General features: G+C 43.6%; 1 protein-coding gene across 1 annotated transcript in view; it reads right to left on the bottom strand.

Annotated features, from left to right (window-relative positions):
- Window positions 1-19,141, bottom strand: part of SPON1 (spondin 1) — a 245,046-nt gene that overhangs the window by 80,425 nt on the left and 145,480 nt on the right. The window lies entirely within an intron of this gene.

A 19,141-nucleotide genomic window follows, 5' to 3' on the forward strand; every position in this document is an offset into this window, starting at 1 on the left:
AAAATCAAAACCCAATTTTCTTAGCACTTATCATGACATATTTCGCAAATCTGTCACTCACATGCAATGGGCATCAATAACTCAGACAGCAAAGCTCCAAGACAGCTAGGCTGAGTCCAAACTCAGGGGCAGGTGGTCCCTTTGTAGTGGGGTTTTCAGTGAGAAGCTGGACACAGAAAAAGAGTGCTTTGGTTAACAGGAGAGAGACTTCAACACAAAGGAAAGCCTGCCAGTCAAAGTACCAGACCATTATAAACCCTTCCCCACCGCAGAATTTTGCCAAGGCACTCACATTGAAGGAAGTCACGGATGGTGTAAAACTGTATCTTCCAATATAAATGAGGAATGGAAACAAATAGCAAATACGACTTACACAACAAATATAACAAGGGGGAGCTTCGCACCATTACAGACAGAAAGACATAGAGTCCTCCGCACTTAGCACATTAGTACTGATACCGGAAAGCGGGATTGGGTTGAAGACAAAGGACAAGAATGATGTCAGAGACACAGCTGTACGTTGGAGAGACAGAGCCCAAATGCTTAAAGAAGAGATGCTAGTTTCACCTCCAACAGTGATGAACCAGCTTGTAGCAGACCAGCAACCTGCCAAGAACATCCAGATAAGATGGACAAAGCAAAACAAAACAATTGGTCTAAAGCACTGGAGAGCTCTTGGTGCAGCCAGGACTTGAAGGCCAAGATCCTGGAGAGGAGGGAATGCATAGAAGTGAGTCAGATATTCTGAGCTGCTTTCTCCCTTTAGGCACTGGCTTTTCCATCAGCCACACAAGGCTAACAGGCTCAGAGACTGAGCACAGCTTTTGGCAGCTTCACAAGACTGGGGAGAGAAAACGAATGCCAAGATCCTGAAAAGAAAGGAAGGACAGAGAAGCAAGCCCAACACTTGGCAATGCTTTTCCTTCTGAAGCAATTGCTGATTTATAAGAGTCACAGGATAGAAAGTTTGCAAATCTGAGTAGAAATTAGTAGCTAAGAGGTTGAACAGAGCTTTCAGCAGCTCACCTTTTGAGAAGATTAACACTGGAATCAGAAACCATAAGGAGGATAGATGCTGGGAAGCACCCCAGGCTTTCAGTTAGGATCCCAGAAGAGCTACACACCTGGAGTAGGGGTAAACCGGAAATAAAACAGCTCCCACAAAGCCTGAAATTCAGCTTCCAAACAGCCCAACCCAAGCTCTGATTAAAGGGATCTGTCCTGCTCTGCCTGCTGGAAGCAGAAGTAAGACTTCCGTGAAGAAAGAAAATGTCGGCCAGAGCCTCTACAATTTTTCAAATACAATGTCTGGCATTCAGTAAAAATTTATCTAACATACCAGGAAACTGGACCAAGGAAAAAGACAACAGAGACAGACCCACAGATGATCCAGATATTCTGAGTATCAAATCTGGATTTAGACAAAAACTGTGATGAATATGTTCAAAGAAAGAGAAATCAAAATGGAGAGCTTTAGCAACAAACTGGAATTTGTAAAAAAGCGTCAAACGGAAATTCTAGAACTGATAAATCTGATAACTGGAATTAGGAACTAATGAGTTTAGCAGTAATTTAGGCCAGCAGAAGAGAAGATTAGGAAATATCCAGACTAAGGTATGGAGGGAAAAAATAATGGACGATATAGAAAAAAAAAGCATACAAAACATACAGGAAATGATAGAAAAATTTAACTTATGTGTAATTGGAGTCCCAGATGGAGAGGAGAGAGAAAATGGGGCCAGAACCAGTCCTTGAAGAAATAATAGCCATAATTTTCCACAATTGACAGAAGATATCAGGTCGCAGATTCAAGAAGTGCTAAAACCCCCCAAAGAATAAATAAATAAATACAAAAACCCCTCACCTAAGCATATAGTAAAAGTCCACAAAACAAGAGACAAAAAGAAAATTTTGAAAGCAGCTATAGAAAAAAAACATCATATCTGCAAAAGAGCAACAGTCAGACTGATATGTGACATCTCAACAAAAGGATGGAAGCCAAAGGCAGAGGAATGATGTCTTCAAAGTATTGAAAAAGAAAATAATTGCCAACTTACTTATTAAAAAATATCCTTCAGAGCTAGCCCGGATGGCCTAGCAGTTAAAGTTTGGTGCTCATTGCCTCGGCAGCCCAGGTTTGTTTCCTGGTCACAGAACCACACCACCTGTCTGTCAGTTGCCATGCTGTTGCAGCGGCTCACACAGAAGAACTAGCATGATCTGCAACTAGGATATGCAACCACACATTAGGACTTTGGGGAGAAAAAAGAAAGAGGAAGATTGGTAACATGTTAGCTCAAGGTAAATCTTAAAAAGAGAGAAAAAACATCCTTCAAAAATGAGAGTAAAAGAAAGACATTTTCAGGCAAACAAAAACTGATCAAATTTTTGCCTGCAAATTCTCACTAAAAGCAATGCTAAAGGAGTTCTCCAGGTAGAAGGAAATGATCCCTGAAGGAAAACGGAAATGCAAAAAGGAAGAAAGAGCAACAGAAAGGGTTAATGTGTGGGTGAGGCTAAATGAATATCGATTGTACAAAACAATACCAATAATGACTTGTAGGACTAAAATATATGCAAAATTTAAGTATTTGGCAACAATGATACTTAAGGTGGCAGTGAGATGAGAGGAATTCAAGTGTTGTAAGATTCTTGCATTGTCCTGGAAGATGTAAAAGTATATTAGAAGCTAATATATCAGACTCCAGTAAGTTGGGGGATGCATGTTGTAAAAGAATGCATGGAGTAGAAGAATGCAAAACTAATAAGCTAATGGAGATTGGAGTGATAAAATAAAGCCCTAACCCAGGCCAGACATTGACCCTGCAACAGACACTGGTGATGCATGGGCCTTAATTTGGAGGGCTTTGCAGTTAAGCTCAGACCCACTTCTTTGTGGTTAGGTTTGTATATTATATATATTTGATATACATATTTGCTTAAGTTTGGGATCACTAATCTGCATGCAGGTAATTCAAAGGGGTGAGTTTTAAATGATCAGCAAAACCATTTGAGAAAGAAAACCCTTTGGACGTTAGTATAGAAGAAAACCTCATTTTGAAAGATCCAACCATGTTTGCAGTCATGATCCTAGATCATCAACCAGATGAGCACACGCTCTATATTTGCATTGATTCTTGAATACATTCTGCAGGGAGTTCATTACATTTCAAAGAATAAATTAATTTTGCCCCAGATAACACACACATGTCTGTCAGTGCTTGTTGGTTAAATGTATGCATCTATGAAATCCTATGAAATACTTAGTGTCTACACCATATTACTGACAAGCAAATAGTCCCTCCTTCCCTCTTCCCAGCCAGAAAAATCCCAATAAGAATCTTATGTGTTTCTATGCCTTTAAAGGCTATTTCAAGAAAGATTCCAGTTCTCTGTGAGCTGCTCTGAGGAGCCGTAGTTACCAGTGAACAGGCTGCTCGTAACGTACATGGATCAATGCCCTTGGGAGTTGTATTGGCTTGCCAGTTAATAGACTTTTGATTTTCTTTACCCATTGATTAATGAAGCAGCAATTTGGCTTTTGAATAGGAAGATGAATTAAGAAGTACTGTAACTGGAGCCCACTGGGAAATTAGGTTGTCGTTTGGAGAACTAGTGATAGCTGGGGACACAAAGGAGGTGGAATTGCTGACTGTGCTAAAGCGTCCTTCTGTCAGGGAACTAGGACTAGTGTTCAACTCAATGCGACGGATACCGACCAATGTGTGATGATCCACATGTAAAGCCCCACTGGGGAGAGGGAGGGGTGAGCCCGGCTCGGACTGACTCCTACGTTGTGTTCTTTCTTCCAGAGGTAGACACAGACACCCATGCTACAAGGCGGAAAATGGGCTGAACTGCCATACAAGATGCTCTGGAAGGTTGAGGAGGTAGAAACAACATGCATTTGGAAGGACCAGGAAAGGCATCATGATAGGGTGGGATATGGGAGGCTGGGTGGAATTCTGATTGATACAGACAAGGAATGAAAGCTCTTCTAGGGATGGAGAGGGAATATGAGGAAAAGTAAAGAGCCAGCAAAAAGGGAAGAACCCAAATTCCAGTGCTACTGATTATTAGCTGTGCGACCTTGGGCTGGTTACCTAGCTTTTCTAGGCTTTGGTTTTCTCATCTGGAAAATGAAACTAATGATAATCCCCTTACAGGGTTGTTGTGAAGATTCATTAAAATAGGTAAGTCTGTGAGGAAACTATCATAGTGTCTGGTACAGGGTAGACACTCAATAAATGGAAGCTATAAGCCACAAGCTGTTGAAAAATGACAGCAAGCCTTTGAAAGAAGCATTTGCCTGCCTGCATTTTGCCTTCCTGTTCCGAAGCAAAGGCAGTGTACTGCTTTGGGGTTTCCTGCCTCGCTGAACTCTGAGTGCCTGAGCTCCTTCAAGGTAAGGGCTGTGTCTTATGTTTCCCTGTATGGCTTCCTGCTTACCTCGGAGTGTGGCCCACAATAGGTGCACAGGAAATGTTCATGCAAAGAACAAGTGAATGAACCTGTCCTGCCCGACTCCATCTCTCCCACAGAGAATCACTTACAGTTTCAAGAAGGCATTTCCCACCTCCATGCCCCCTGGTGTGCCCTTCCCTTTTCTCTACCTGACAAACTCTCTTCATCCGTCAACATCCACTCATGATTTTGTAAGGTCCTTCATTCAAGACAGAATTGGACAGAACTGATACTTTCTCCTTAGTACTCCCATGTAACCTGATACAAAACTTTACCATAATGGACAGCTCATCATCTTGTAATCGTGTGCTTTTCCCCGTCTCCCTTAGCCCCTGCATCCAGCCCTTATAAGCGTTACTGGCTGCATGATGTCAAGGGGCCATGTTGTAATGTGGGGGCAGGATCTGAGGAGGCAGAGGAATCTCTCTCCATGAGATGGGGCTCCTCTTTCTTCTTTTGTTTGTTTGTTTATATATTTCTATCCTAAGGAAAAATTGCTATGTTTACAAAGTTACAGAACAATCGGAAGTGTGACTTATGGCTTTATAATTTCTGCAACTAATTTCATATACTGTGAAGTTTCAGAGACAGTTTAATTTCTCCCCTTCTCTGAGACAAGGATTTTAAGTTGTTGCATGGGGTAGAGAGTGCATTATAACCTAGCGGGGTGATGTCATGTGTCTCCCACACTGGGTCTTATTCATCTCTGTGCTTTTCAGGCCAAGCACGGGGTCTCGTTCAGTGCTTTGCACACAATAGATGTCAATAATTATTTGTTGAATGAACGAATGCCCTGGTCTCTGGTCACGTCCCTGCTCAGAAACCCTCAATGGCTGCCCTATTCCTACTGGTCTACATGTAATCTCCATAGCCTGGTATTCAAGTTCGTTCATGAGATGACCTCAACCTCCCTTCACAGGCCTGTCTTTATGCCATGCCTCTCTCACTCCAGGCCAGCTGGACCACTGGGTGGGTGGCTCTTGGCTTGATGGAGGGCATCTTCTATGGGCTGGAAGAGCTTGTTTGCATGGGGGGTGTCAGGCATACCTTCAGGAGAGCATCCGGATGAGAGAGCTGAAGAACTGCATGGACAGGAGGGGCATTCCACAGAGCCTCGACCAGAGATGGGAAGGAACAATGCATTCTCAAAATAGACCTGAAGACCAGATGTAGTGGTGGCGAGGGATACGGCCCTCGGACAGCTACCCTATTCAGCCAAAGGGTGCATAATGGCCACATTCCTAACATGCTCAGTTCATGAATCCATTCTCATACAGAAAGAGTGACAACAAAAACTGCTATCCTGATCTTGATGATCCAGCAAGATCAAAATGAGAAAGGAGCTAATATTTTTTGAGCATCAAAATGCTGAGTTTAAAGCTGTTCAGGAAACCTCAACTTCTGAGGCAGGAGAAGGTCCTGCTCTGTGCTGGCAGGCTGCCCTGTCCTTGACTTTCCTGCCCAAGTTGCACTGTGTTGTCATCACCTATTTCTATGTCAATCTTTCCCAAGAGACCATGAGCCTCTTAAGGACAAGTGATTTCCTAAATATGGTGTTTGACACATGAATGAGTGAATGAATGAAGTCTATACTGGGTGCATAAACCTTTTTTAACCACTAGATGGCAAATATTCATTGGAAAGTCCAGCTAACAATGTCTCAGAAACACAGAGACTGTGAAAACTAAGTTTGTTTTTCAGCACACTGGATGAGTACCTACAACAGGGTGAAATTTTGAAGGCTGCCTATGCCTCCTCTCTTTTAGTAGAGAGAGGAAAAAGCACCAGAATGATGTCAGGAGGCCCGGGCTGTACATCTGTGCTGCCATCAGCATTTGGGTAACTTTCATATGTTTTCTGAGCCTCAGTTTTCTCATCTAAAAAAACCTGGGGGAGCCGGCCTGGTAGCATAGTGGTTGAGTTTGTGCGCTCTGCTTTGGTGGCCTGGGGTTTGCAGGTTTGGATCCTGGGTGCAGACCTAACACCGCTTGTCAAGACACACTATGGTGGAATCCCACATAAAATAGAGGAAGATTGGCAATAGATGCTAGCTCAGGGCCAACCTTCCTCACAAAAAACCAAACCAAACCGAAACAAAAAAAACCTGTGGACTGTGGTAACTTCAGATAAACATTTATTAGCATCTATGCTGACTCAAGTAATGGGGGTAAAGAGATGACTCAGAAATGGTCCTTGCCTCCAGAACAATGCTTCTCAACTCTGTAGTGAAAGACCAGTTTGTTGCTGTTTAAAAAAACATCCAATCTGGGACCAGCCCCGGTGGCCTAGTGATTAAGTTTGGCGCACTCTGCTTTGGCAGCCCCAGTTTGGTTCCCAGGCACAGAACCACCTCACTCGTCTGTCAGTGGCCATGCTGTGGTGGCAGCTCCCATATGAAAAGAGGAAGATTGGCAGTGGATGTTAGCTCAGGGTGAATCTTCCTCAGCAAAAAAAAAAATAAAATAAAATACAAACCCAATCTGTTGCAGACTGTATTTTGGTAAAATATAATAGTAAGAAAGAAAAAGCAAAAGCTTACAAAATCGAAGTTCTGGTTCTTTTATTATTAGATTCATTGGCCATTGCCAAATTGCTACATCTAAATGCTTATTCTCAACTTGCAGACTTAGTGCATTGCAGCTGGTAGCAAATGGCCAGTGGACGGGCACAAGTCCACTGACCACACTTAGTGTGACGCTGACTTGGGAGCTCACATCCACACGAGGGAGGCTCCCACCAGCCCCTGCAGGACTTGGGCCTGTCAATGTGGGACAGTCCACAGACAAGGTTTTGTCTTCTGCGGTGTATTAAACCTTAAAGCACGTGGAACCACTGCCTGGTGGTTTTGAAGGTGAAGAGAGGTGGTTGTGATTACTTCTGGAGTCTTTCTGGAGAAAGTCCTGGCCAGGCCTCTCTGTTCCTTTAAGACAGCAGGCCCTCCTAGGCCGTGTGGCCACTAGAAGGGACTTTGGGTGCCTTTCAGCCCTTCCCACATTGTCTGGGCTTCCAGGGTCTTTGTGTTTGTGGCCTCACCCCTCAGACCTAAGGCCAGGCACCAAATTTGACCTCTGCTTTCCTCCTTGGTCCTGGTTCATACTCTTTCTCTGAGCAAACTGCTTTGGGCTCCCTCGATTATAAATTTCTACCTCTGAACAGCCCAGGCCCTGGGACGGCGTCCTCAGTGGGGGTTTTCAGGGCATACTGGCACCACGTTGGCCGGACTCCACGAGCAGAGTCCAGACAAGCACTGTTGGTCACCAAGATGAGAACAATCCACCAAGAACACACACTGTGCTTTCTTACGTAGTGTCTTTCAAAGATCTCTAAGCTTTAGGTGTTTGGCTTATCTCTTTTTTATTTCAACTATGGAATAATCACTTTTTGAATAGATATTGCAAAAACACGGTACAACATTCAAAAGACACCAAAGGCAAAACACTGAAAGGTTCCTCCTATTCCTATCCTGCAATCTCTCAGAGGCAACCACTATTCATATTCTCATATATCCTCCAGGAGACGTAAGCACACGTCTTTAAGATAACGCAAAGGGAACATACTATAAATACTCCGCTGCACTTTCTTTTTTAACTAAATGATTTATCTTGGCAATGTTTAATCTCAAATTATCATTTTTATTTAACTCATCCCCTATTAAAGGATATTTAAGTTTCCCCACTCTTTCTGTTTACAAACAGTGTTCAGTAAATAGCACGTGCCTATGTGTGAGTATATCTGCAGATATAAATTCCTGGATAGGAGCTACTGACTCAGAGAAGGGTGCCCTCCACAACGTCCACGGATCAGCAGCACCACCATCACCACATGAAGGCATCTGTTTTCTACGCCTCCATGAACATGTGGTTATCACACGTCTAATAGATCAAAAACTGTAGCTCTGTGGAATGAATTTGCATTTCCATAATTGTCAATGAGGTTGAGCATGTTTTAAAATATCTAAAAGCCATCTAATTTCCTTTGCTGAGAAACGTCCATGTGTTTTGATCATTTTTCTCTTGGTTTATTGGTCTTTTAAAGATTGACCCATAAGAGTTCTTGCTATATTAAAGAAATCGGCCCCTTGTTTACCGTATGGGCTACAAATGGCCAGCCTTGGTGGTCTAGTAGTTATGATTCGGTGCTCTCACAGCCACAGTCCAGGTTTGTTTCCCAGCCAGGGAACCACAGCACCCATCTGTCGGTTGTCACCTGTGGTGCCTGCATGTGGCTGTGATGCTGAAAGCTGTGCCACCAGTATTTTAAATACCAGCAGGGTCACCCATGGTGGACAGCTTTCAGCAGAGCTTCCAGACTAAGACAGACCAGAAAGAAAGACCTGTCCACTCACTTTCAAAAAAACTGGCCACGAAAACCCTATGAATAGCAGTGGGTCATTTTCTGATATAGCGCCAGAAGGTGAGAGGATGGCGTCAAAAGACTGGGCGGGGTTCAGCTGTGCTGTGCACAGGGTCGCTGGGAGTCAGAATGGATTCCACAGCACTAACAACAAATGGGCTACAAATATTTCCCCCTACTTTGTCCTTTATCTTTAAAACTTTTAAACGATACTTTCCACAATTAAAAACGTTTTTAGTTTACTTTATCAATCTTTTCTTTCATGACCTCTGGGTTTTGTGCCATGCTTGGGAGGGACTTTGCTCTAGATAATAAAAATGATTTTCTCATGCTTTCTTCTAATGCTTTTACATCTTCATCTTGAAATATTCAAGTCTTTGATATATTTGGAGTTTATTTTCATTTAGGGATTGAGGTAGGGAGCAAGCTGTTTTTTCATGGCTTCCAGCTGTGCCATTAGCATTTATGAAATAATCCATCTTTCCCCAACTGATATGAAATTATACTTTTTTCACGTACTTAAGTTCAAATGAATTTGAGTCGATTTCTGGACTTTGTATTAGATTCTATTACTCTGTGTACTCACACTCTAGTTCCACACAGTTTTATGTAACGTAGTTTTATAATGTAGTTTTTAATATCCGGTTTGGCTAGTCTTCTTCCTCCCTACTCCAAATCATTATTCTCTTCCAGACATTTCCTGGCTATTCTTGACTATTTAGTTTTTCATTTCCACAGAATCAGCCTGTATAATTTAAAAAGTATTTGACATTTTGAGGGCGAGTACATTAAATTTACAGATTAAGTTTGGAGTATTGGTCTTTTTGGAATAGTCCGTTTCTTATCAAAGTTCTCTTTATTGAAATAATATTTTTTTAAAAAGGTAACATGTTATGCACAAACAGTACGAAAGGGCACACAGTGAAATGTGAACATACCTTTCAGTTCTGACGTCTACTCTCCCTGTTTGCCCTAGAGACAGTGAGTTTCTGGTGTGTGTTCCTAGAGACAATCCATGCATATAAAATGTCATATGTGCATGCAATCGTTTGACTTTGACCTGCTTGTCTTTTTTTCCAGATGGCAACAAGCTAGAGACACTCTTCTGCTTTTTCCCACCTGACAACATGCACTGGGGAGCATTCTGTATCAGTACATACAAATCTGCCTTATTCCTTTTAATACTTGTGTGGTATTTAACTATATAAAAGTAGCAAGATTTTTAATATGCCCCCTATTGATTAAAAAAATTGTTTCTCTTCATCTTTTATTTTTATAAACAATGTTGTCACGAATATCTTTCCTCTTACACCTTCGTGTGAGAATATTTCTGAAAGACAAATTCCTAGATATAGAATTACTATGTCGAGGTATAAAGAAAGCGTACACACAATAACGTAAATATACTCAACACTACTGAACTCTGCTCTTAAAAACGGTTAAGATGGTAAATACCACATTATGAATTTTTTTCACAAGAAAAAAAAGAAAATATATAATTTTGATAGATATTGCCAAATTTTCCTCTAAATCTTAAGGCAATTTACTAATTACTACCCATTTAAATTTGCCTCCTGTTTGTAATATTTTGGCTCAGTTGCTGTAAAAATAGATTTTTAGCGAGTTAAATAAAAAATATCTTAAATAAAATTGTCCCACATTTCCCTCATGGAGAGATTCTCAGAAATATTCCCAGGGATCGGTGATGCTCTGGTATAAACTGCAGAGGTCGGGAATTGCTGCTAAGGGGCAGGCTCCACATCCTTCCAGCAAAGGCAGCCTGTGCCAGTTTTATTAAAGGGCGGGCGTCATCACTGAATCACTCTGGCTGCTTGTCCTACTGTGATTTGGATTTGTTTGAAGACTCAACAGAAAGCAAACAAGAGGTTTCATATGACTCAAATTATACCTTTCAAATGATGTTCTAATTTCTATATCTGAGAATCATTTAACTCCTTTCCTACTCCCACCCCAGTATCACTTTATTTCTATCAACCACAAGTGCCCACTTGCACATACTCCATGGAGTTAAGCCTTGAATGAGATGGGGGAAGGACAAAGGAGATATGGATGATGATACTAATGTAACCCAAATAGGTTGGGCTCCCCCGGGGGCCGTGGACAGCAGAGTGACACACCTAAAAAATTATACCCAATCTGACTCCCAGAAGCCTTGAAAAGTACTGTGGGTCTTTACTGAATGTTTCTTGCTGAGGCAGGAGACGGTAAGTTACATCACACAATGTTCTGCAAAGTGTCCTGCTAAATATTCTCTTTTGATGTCTCTTCTTTCAGAAGTCAAGTTCACTAAGTCTTCTTTGGAACTTTCCTTCTCTCCCTGATTTCTACTCCAAACGGCAGCTGCTCACATATGTCTCTTCTCATTCCTTAAAATTCTAATACAGTCTCAGCTTCCTGGCCTTAATTTTCCCCTCACTTCTCCTTTTTCTTGGTCTTCATTTTCTAGCAACTTTTATGTAGCACAGTTTATCTCTTCTTTCAATTGTATTTCCACCCAATAAAATCAAAGCATCTTCTTAGAAGGTGAGAGGAAAAGGGGATTATAAATCCTTCAAATTTTATTTTTCGTCCCAATAATAAGAGTAATAATAGGCTTATATTTCAAGCCAGGCACTGCATGTGTATTGTTTCATAACCAACATATGCAGTTCATATTCTCATTATCATCATTTTGCAAATGAGGAATCTAAGGCTCTGTGAAGGTTAGTTAGGGGACCTACTCAAGATCAAAGACTTAGGAAGGCACATTAAAGCTTATCTACTTGCCTTGTACTGTTTTCACAGTTCTTAAGTAACAATGTAAGGCAGCAAGTGGCAAGGACAAATAAGTGGTCTTGAAAATGCTCTTGGCCCCCATACTTTTTCTCTGATCTCTGCCTTTCCAGATCCTTATCCTTGGGTCTAATGATGTCCCTGGTCCCACCTCAATGGCTGAACCAATATCTAGACTCAGCATTCTTCACCCAATTGGTTTAGCTCTGCATCCTGGGGTTCTGCTGATCTCCCCTCTCTTTTGTGTTGAGCCCCTGTTCACTTTAATGCTCGCCTCTCCTGTGGGACTGACATCCTGACCTGAATTCTGGTCCTTTGGCTGGGGTTCTGTGACTCGGTCTAGCTCTTGTCAATCCACTGATCAATTTACCTCCTACTTTTAATTTCCCTTTTAGTATAAACTGCCCTACCCATAGCCCTTGTGGGTAGTAACCTGGGTGGGTGGTTCTTTACATGGCAGTAGCCACTGATTGGATGAGGGGTAGATATCTGATGCAGGGGCACCCACACACAGACTGTCCAATGACCAATCTGTCTTTCCAGCATTTCAACTAACAGTCATCAGAACCGCTCAGTTGGCTATGGGAAGACAAGGAAGAAAGTTGTATGGCCACCATCTGGAGCTATGTGCAACATAAGTAAGCAGGGACATCAAGTCTATTGAACAAGGATGGGGGAACAGATTCACAGAGAAGAACATGGAAAGACCACATGAGTGGGGTAGCAGGGGTGGTTGGGGAGGGGAGAGCAGCAGTGGTGTTCTCAGCCTGATGCCTTCCAGTTACAGCTCTTGTGAGGCTTTTTTGCATTCATATCAACTTGCGTTCTCATGAGTTCTACTTTCTCCCTACAATACAGTTTCCTTTGTTCTTGAGTTAGTTTGGGTGGGTTCCTGTTCCTTAACATCAAGAGACTCCACCAGATCACCTCCTTCCTCAGGCTGGCAGCCTTGTCTGCATTTCCACCCCTTGGCTGGTGTCCTGTTGCGTATGGGAAGATCTCCTGTCCTTGGCTGCTTCTAGGCCTTGTTCTGGAGGTGGCATTGAACTAGCTCCTGTGGGCATCCAGCCGAGGCTATTCCAAAGAGCAGGAAGAGGATGAGCAAAGGAGTAGAGTTGGAATGGGCATGGAGTTTTATTGTGGCTCCTTTTTGATATGACGGTATGGTTATTGTCCTCAAGTTGTTTAGGGTCAACTTTGGGACAATGGGTTAGGGCTTCTCAGGGGATGACATTGTTGAGCAGGGGGAGGAGGGCCAGGCAGAGGCAGAGCCTGGGGGATGGCAAAGAATTGTGCCCTCATCGTGTGGGCGTTCTCCGGCTGAGGAGTGACGTGATGAACTTGAACCTTTAGAATCATTAACACTCTAGCTCCTCTAGGAGCTCTCAGATCTTAGGACAAAACCTTCATTTTACAGATGAGGAAAAGGAGACTCAAGAATAAGAACATAGTAATGACAGGTGACATCTAGTGAGCACTTTCTACCTGGCAGGCTCTGCTCCAAGCACTTACACGTTACCAGCTCACTTAGTCCTCACAGTAAGCATGGAGTTGGCACTATTACCATCCTCATCTCGTAGAAGTGGACACTGAGGCAGGCAGGGGTTACGTAACTTGCCCACAGTCACCCAGTAAGTAAGTGATGAAGCCAGGATTTGAATCCAGAAAAATCTTAACTCAGAGCCAACTGAGTCTTTTAGCTGTTATATAGTACTACTTCTCACAAGCACGGAAGACCATTGGAGCTTTATTACTATAAATAAAACTCGTAACATGCGTGTGTGTTTGTGTGTGTGTGTGTGTGTGTGACTTTCTCAACCAGATGAGGCAGCATGTCATGATCCATGGAATATGTCAGAAATCAGGCAATGGTTTTAATTATAGGAAAGTGATCAAAAGTTTAGAAAATCAAAAATCAGGAGATATAAAAGTTTAGTAGATACCGATTATCTCCAATGATTTAAAAGGAAATTAGAAAAGAAAATTCTTGAACATTTTCTGCCGGTTGCCAGAGCCTTATAAACTTTCAACTTAAAGAAAAAGAACACCTGCTTGTTTATTGAGTCTTGAGCCACATGTGGTGTGATAACCCTGCTGGCCGGCTTAGGTAATTGGCCAAAGTGAGGCCTCCTGAAGAAGAACCACTCAGTGCCCATATTAGACTCCACCATTATCAGACTTCTTGCAGTCAGGGAAGCCTTGGATCCAGAGGAATATAAAATCTAGAGTGTTTTTTCTATGTATTTTTCATAGATGAGTGGCCATTTAAGGGTCATGGTTTTATGCAAGGGACATTCATGGCTCGCTTGTCAATTAACCAGTTCAGATATTCATTGAACACCCGCTATGTGTGAGGCACTGCATGAGGTGCTGGAGACATCAGGTGGCCATCTGCAGACATGAAAGACTGAGCTGATGCAGAAGGTTCTCCTTCCTGCTACAAACACAGAAACGCTAGACCAGATTTAACAAGACAAATTTTTAAAAATACATAGCTGAGTTTAGGAAGTTCTCAGATGCTGGAAATGAGGAGGAAAGGCTAACCAGAACTGGGCAGGAGCTGGTGCCTGGTGACCTGTTGGGGCTGTGGACCAGGATACGGGCCCCAGGGGCTGGAGGTTTTAGAGCCATGCAGGGAGAGAAGGGGAGGTCTTGAGTTAGTGCAAGGAGGGATGTGGGAAGACACCCTTGCATCGAGCTAGACATTTTGAAGGGCTGCCCTGTTCCTGAACAGGGGACGAGAAAGCTCTCCATCCGTCACCTTGGGGAAGGTGGCAAGGAAGCTTGTCCTCTGAGTGAAAATTCACCTTCAAGAAATGCAAGGCCCAACCCCTCCCACGGGTTAGTGCAGAGTCCACATTTACACCAGCCATGCAGTGGGGAACTCCAAGCTGAGAAGTGACATAAAAACTCAGGTGGACACGAAGAAAATACAATGTCACCCTCAGGAAACATCACAACTTGAGCTCAGAGGACTCCTGCCTGGAAAAAAAGAAAAACACCTGCTAAAGATGAGCAAACAATCCAAAAGCAAACGAGGAAACGAGTGATGAGGAGAGAGAGACCAAGTTCAGTTCCAAGGAACTTTAGTCCCTAAGACCCTGAGATAACAGGATAATCTGAAAGAGACAATTAGACGCGTTGAAAATAGAAGAGATAAAAGTAACAATGTGAACTAATAGACTGAGTATGAACGGAAGCAGAGGTGGGTTTGAAAAGGAGACTCCAGCAGTGAGGAAAACCAAGTGTCTGCCTTCAAGGGACACCGCTTACTTGGGAGACAGTGAAGGAAGCAAGCAGGGACAACTCAGGCTAGGAGAAGGATTGCACAGGGAGAGGGATGCTGGGCCCAGCCTCCCCAGGGGAAGTGACATTGAAACTAACATGTGTCTCTGACCACAGGGAACAAAGGATATTAATGCCTGGGGTCACTCAGAGGAGGGCACATCCAAGAACTCCCACAGTTCAATGCTGTCATTCCCCCAGCTGATGCAGAGTTCCCCTGCATTTATGGATCTGCCTCTGCCACCCAACCTGGGAATTTCTCCCAATCTGGGAGTGGAGATAACATGGTCCTTCATTCAGGCCTCTGGTCTCATGTTGTGCCCCACTCCCACTCACTCACTCTCCTCTTGCCACACTAGTCTTCTCTTAGTTCTTCAAACACGATAAGCTCTTCTCTACTTCAGGGTCTTTGCACATGCTATGTCACCATCTAGAATGATCTTTCCTTTTGAGTCTTGCTTAATGCTCACTCCTCAAAGCGACCTTCCCTGACCACCTTATCTAAAAAGGTCCCTCCCTATCATTATGTCACCCCTTGCTGGTTTCTTTTCAATTGCCATAATTTGTAATTATTTAACCAATTTTTTCCTTGTCTTCCCTGTTAGAACATTGATTCCACGAAGGCACGGAAGGATCTGATCACTGCTGTATCTCTAATGCCTGACATTTAGTAGGTGTTCAGTAAAGTTATTGAATGAATAAATTAATACACTCAAGAAATAATTATGAAGAAATTAACACCATACCCAGCTCAGAGGGAAGTGATAGAAAGTGCAGATTTGAACTTTGCAGTTTAGTGAGCGAGAGACATCAGACAAGGACTTACAGTAAAAGTGATGATGGTAACGATAGAGGAGGTGCTGTGGGAGCACCTGGCAAGGGGACCAATCTTGTACAGAATTCGGGAAGGCTTCCAGGAAGAAGCAGCATTTCAGCTGAGTCCTGAAGGGAAAATAGGAGTTCACCACTTAAAGGGGAGCTGGAAGACGTTCCAGGCTGAGAGATGGCCCAGATGCAAGAGGGGCATGGTCTTTGGGGAGACTGAAAGAGGTTCTGCATGGGCAAAGCTCAGAGCTGCAGCAAGAAATAAGAAGGGAGAGATAAGACAAGGCTGGATGATGGCGGGTTTTCAAGCTCTGATAAGGAGTTTGGGTTTTATCCTAGGGTCAGTCCGGAGCATCAAACATTTTAACTGGGGGAGTGGTGTGATCGGATTTGTGTTCCATAAAATGGCCCTGAGGCAGTGTGGATCACAGGAAGAGCATCAGGAGCAGGGAGTCGGGAGCTTAGTGCAACAATTCAGGCAAGAGTTGAGGATGGTTTTGACGAGGCGGTGCTGAGGAGGGACTGACTGCATGAATTTAAGAGAGAAGGCAGACATTGGGGCAGGGGGTAGAATCAAGAATGACGCCTAGGTTTCTAGCATGAATAACAGGGTGAAACGGGCACCATCTTTGGGCCAGCATCCAGCAGAGAACCAGACCCATAGTACACCTAGTACACATGCCATAAATGAGCGCTTGATGAAGCAGAAATGGTCTTCGTGTAACTTTTTCATAACAATGAGCATATCAGCTCACTCTCAGTTGCCACACCTACCCACAAGTGTGATCTGCCATTTCCTACTGCCTCCACCTGCCTTGGGTTACCCATTCATGACCTGCCAGGCTAGTCCACAGTCCCCACCAGGACACACTTGCCTCTGTCCCCCCGCTAAATGTGCCTTGTGCCCTCCCCCCCTCACTCTGGCCGCCAGGGTCATTATTGCCAATAATGCTGCTGTAATTTTTCATTGATTTTATTGGTGTTTTGCAGTTATGGTAACATTAGCATTTATACTCAATAATATTATTACAATTTTCCACTACTAATGGGATTACTATTTTTGTTCATTTGTGTTTGAAATCTATTAGCGTAAGATTTACCTCCAACAATATCTGCTGTGATTTTTAACGCCCTTGAAACTTGGAGGTGGCAATAAGTCTATCATAAGAGAATGTTAGTAAGCATATAAATGTCTTTCCTGGGAAAAGAGGGCTTTTGATTTTCATCCTGGTTGGACTCGGCTTCTTTGATAGAGCAATGGGTGGGACATAAGGTATTAAAGGCTGAGAACGCCGTGTTAGTTTGTCGACGTGTTCAAACAAGTTCCTGGTTACTCAGAGGACGCATGTTTATATTCTAGGAGGATTCATATTCTTGCTCCTATTCATGCTGTTTCTTACCTGGCTTACAGAAAAATAAAACAGGCTATGTGCTTGCAGAGAACAATATTTAGAACCACGAATTGTTAGGGGTGAGGAGACCCTGAAATCACTCTCTCCAACGGATTTTCCTAGCAGCTGGTGAGCTCGTGCGTTGCTGGTGGAACAATGGAAACGGGGCTTATTTCCAGGGCTGGAGAGGAGTCTCTCCGTGGGACAGCTGTGTGGGGAAGGGAAGGTGGATGGGCAGGGCCGGCTTCATGGGTGTGTGACCTGCAAACTCCCGGGGCCCCGTGCTGGGAAATTCACAGTGTCACAATCTTGAAATTCTTACATTTTGAACAAGGGGCCCCGCATTTGCACTAGGCCCTGCAAATTATGTATCTGGTACTGGGTCCAGGCTTTGGAAGCAGACAGACTTGGGTTCAAGTTCTGGTATTCTTGAGCTATTGACTGTGCCTCAGTTTCCTCTTCTGTAAAACTAGGATAAGAACACTGTCCTCTCAGCCTAGAAGTAACAGCTAGAAGCAGATGTCTGGGAGCAGGGGGCCTGAAAGATGGTGATAGACCCTGAGACATGCTCAGTGGGATTTTTAACTCCCCTGTGCAGTACCCATAATTAAACTTATTACTGTGACTTAATGTCGGGAACAATAGCCAGCTGGGACAGGCAGTCTGTGTGCTACAGAAGCTAATCCCACATGTGCTGCTTAGGAACACATCAAGCGAAGAATGCTTTCCTAAATGGGAGATTCTAAGGCTGGGGGGGGGGGTCCCATCCATCAGTTTTCAACCTTTTCACTGCTATGACATATGACAGGTAACATTCACCAGTACAACGTGGTCCCAGTTTCTCACTACTTGTGCCTGCTTCCTTTCTCTCCAGAAACCTCTCAAGATAACCTAAGAGAAAGACTGGCATTATTATGAAGATGCCGTTGACCTTGATCTAATTTATTTGCAAACATCACCATTTCAACTCTTATTTGTGACAAATGGTTTTCATCATACCACACAACAGAACTTGATGAGCCAGTGTACCAAAATTCCATGCTTGAGAACTAGGAACATGAACCCTCAGGATCCCAAACAAAGGACCGGTTGGACAGACTAGGACCAACATGGAGCCTCCATGACTTTGCAGATGAATGTGGTTGTGCTGCAGCCTGAATGAGTGATGCCACTTACGAGGCACGGCAGCCAGAGTCAGAGAAACACTAAGTGCTGGACAGACAGAACTGTGATGAATAACATGCAAGCTTAGAAAATCTGGTTAGACATCTTTTTCCAAGAAGGGAGAAGGGACTTTAAATCAAATTAATCAGAAACATAAGCTAATTCCTGGGCATCTTTTGAGTCTGGTCCAAAAGGATTCCTCAGGGGATTATAGTAGGAGTCAGGGTGACCTTTGTGGCATTCAAGTTAGGGCTCATAGGAGCCTGGAGTCCAGGGGGTAGACTTCAAGGGGAGCTGGGGGCCTCAGCTGTGCTTGGCCTCCTGTGCTGCTCAGGCCTCTGAGCACACACACATCATGACTCACCGGCCCAGCGTCTCCGGGGCCTCCTGCATCGTCTCAGGAGACGTGGGACGGGATGGGGAGCAGGACAACACAGTTTGCTCCTTCCTTACTCCCTCCTGACCACTTGTGGTCAGTGAGACGTGGATACCCACCAAATCCTCTCAGACCCAAATGGCTTTTGTGGTTAGTGATGGCCAAAGCTGGACTGTCACCTTTCCACAAGCACAGCCTGTGAATGGCCATAGAAAAACTGCAGCTCTTCCTTCAAGATCCCTCATCAGCCTCTTCCTAGAGCTTTTGATGAGGGATGAGGGCACTGTCAGTCAAACAAATCGGAAAGAATGACTGGCTATTTCTCCCTTATCTCTCAGCAGTATGAGTGGGGACCTAGATAATGGTACAGCTCTGGGGGCCACATGACACAGTACGTGGTACATAAAAGATACTTCGGTCTATAATGATTATGACTAATGATCAACTAATTTATCAAACACCTCAAGACATAGTTGCGAAAAGCATGTGA

This window comes from Equus quagga, chromosome 14 (assembly GCF_021613505.1).
Source record: "Equus quagga isolate Etosha38 chromosome 14, UCLA_HA_Equagga_1.0, whole genome shotgun sequence".
In the NCBI taxonomy this organism is placed as follows: Eukaryota; Metazoa; Chordata; class Mammalia; order Perissodactyla; family Equidae; genus Equus; species Equus quagga.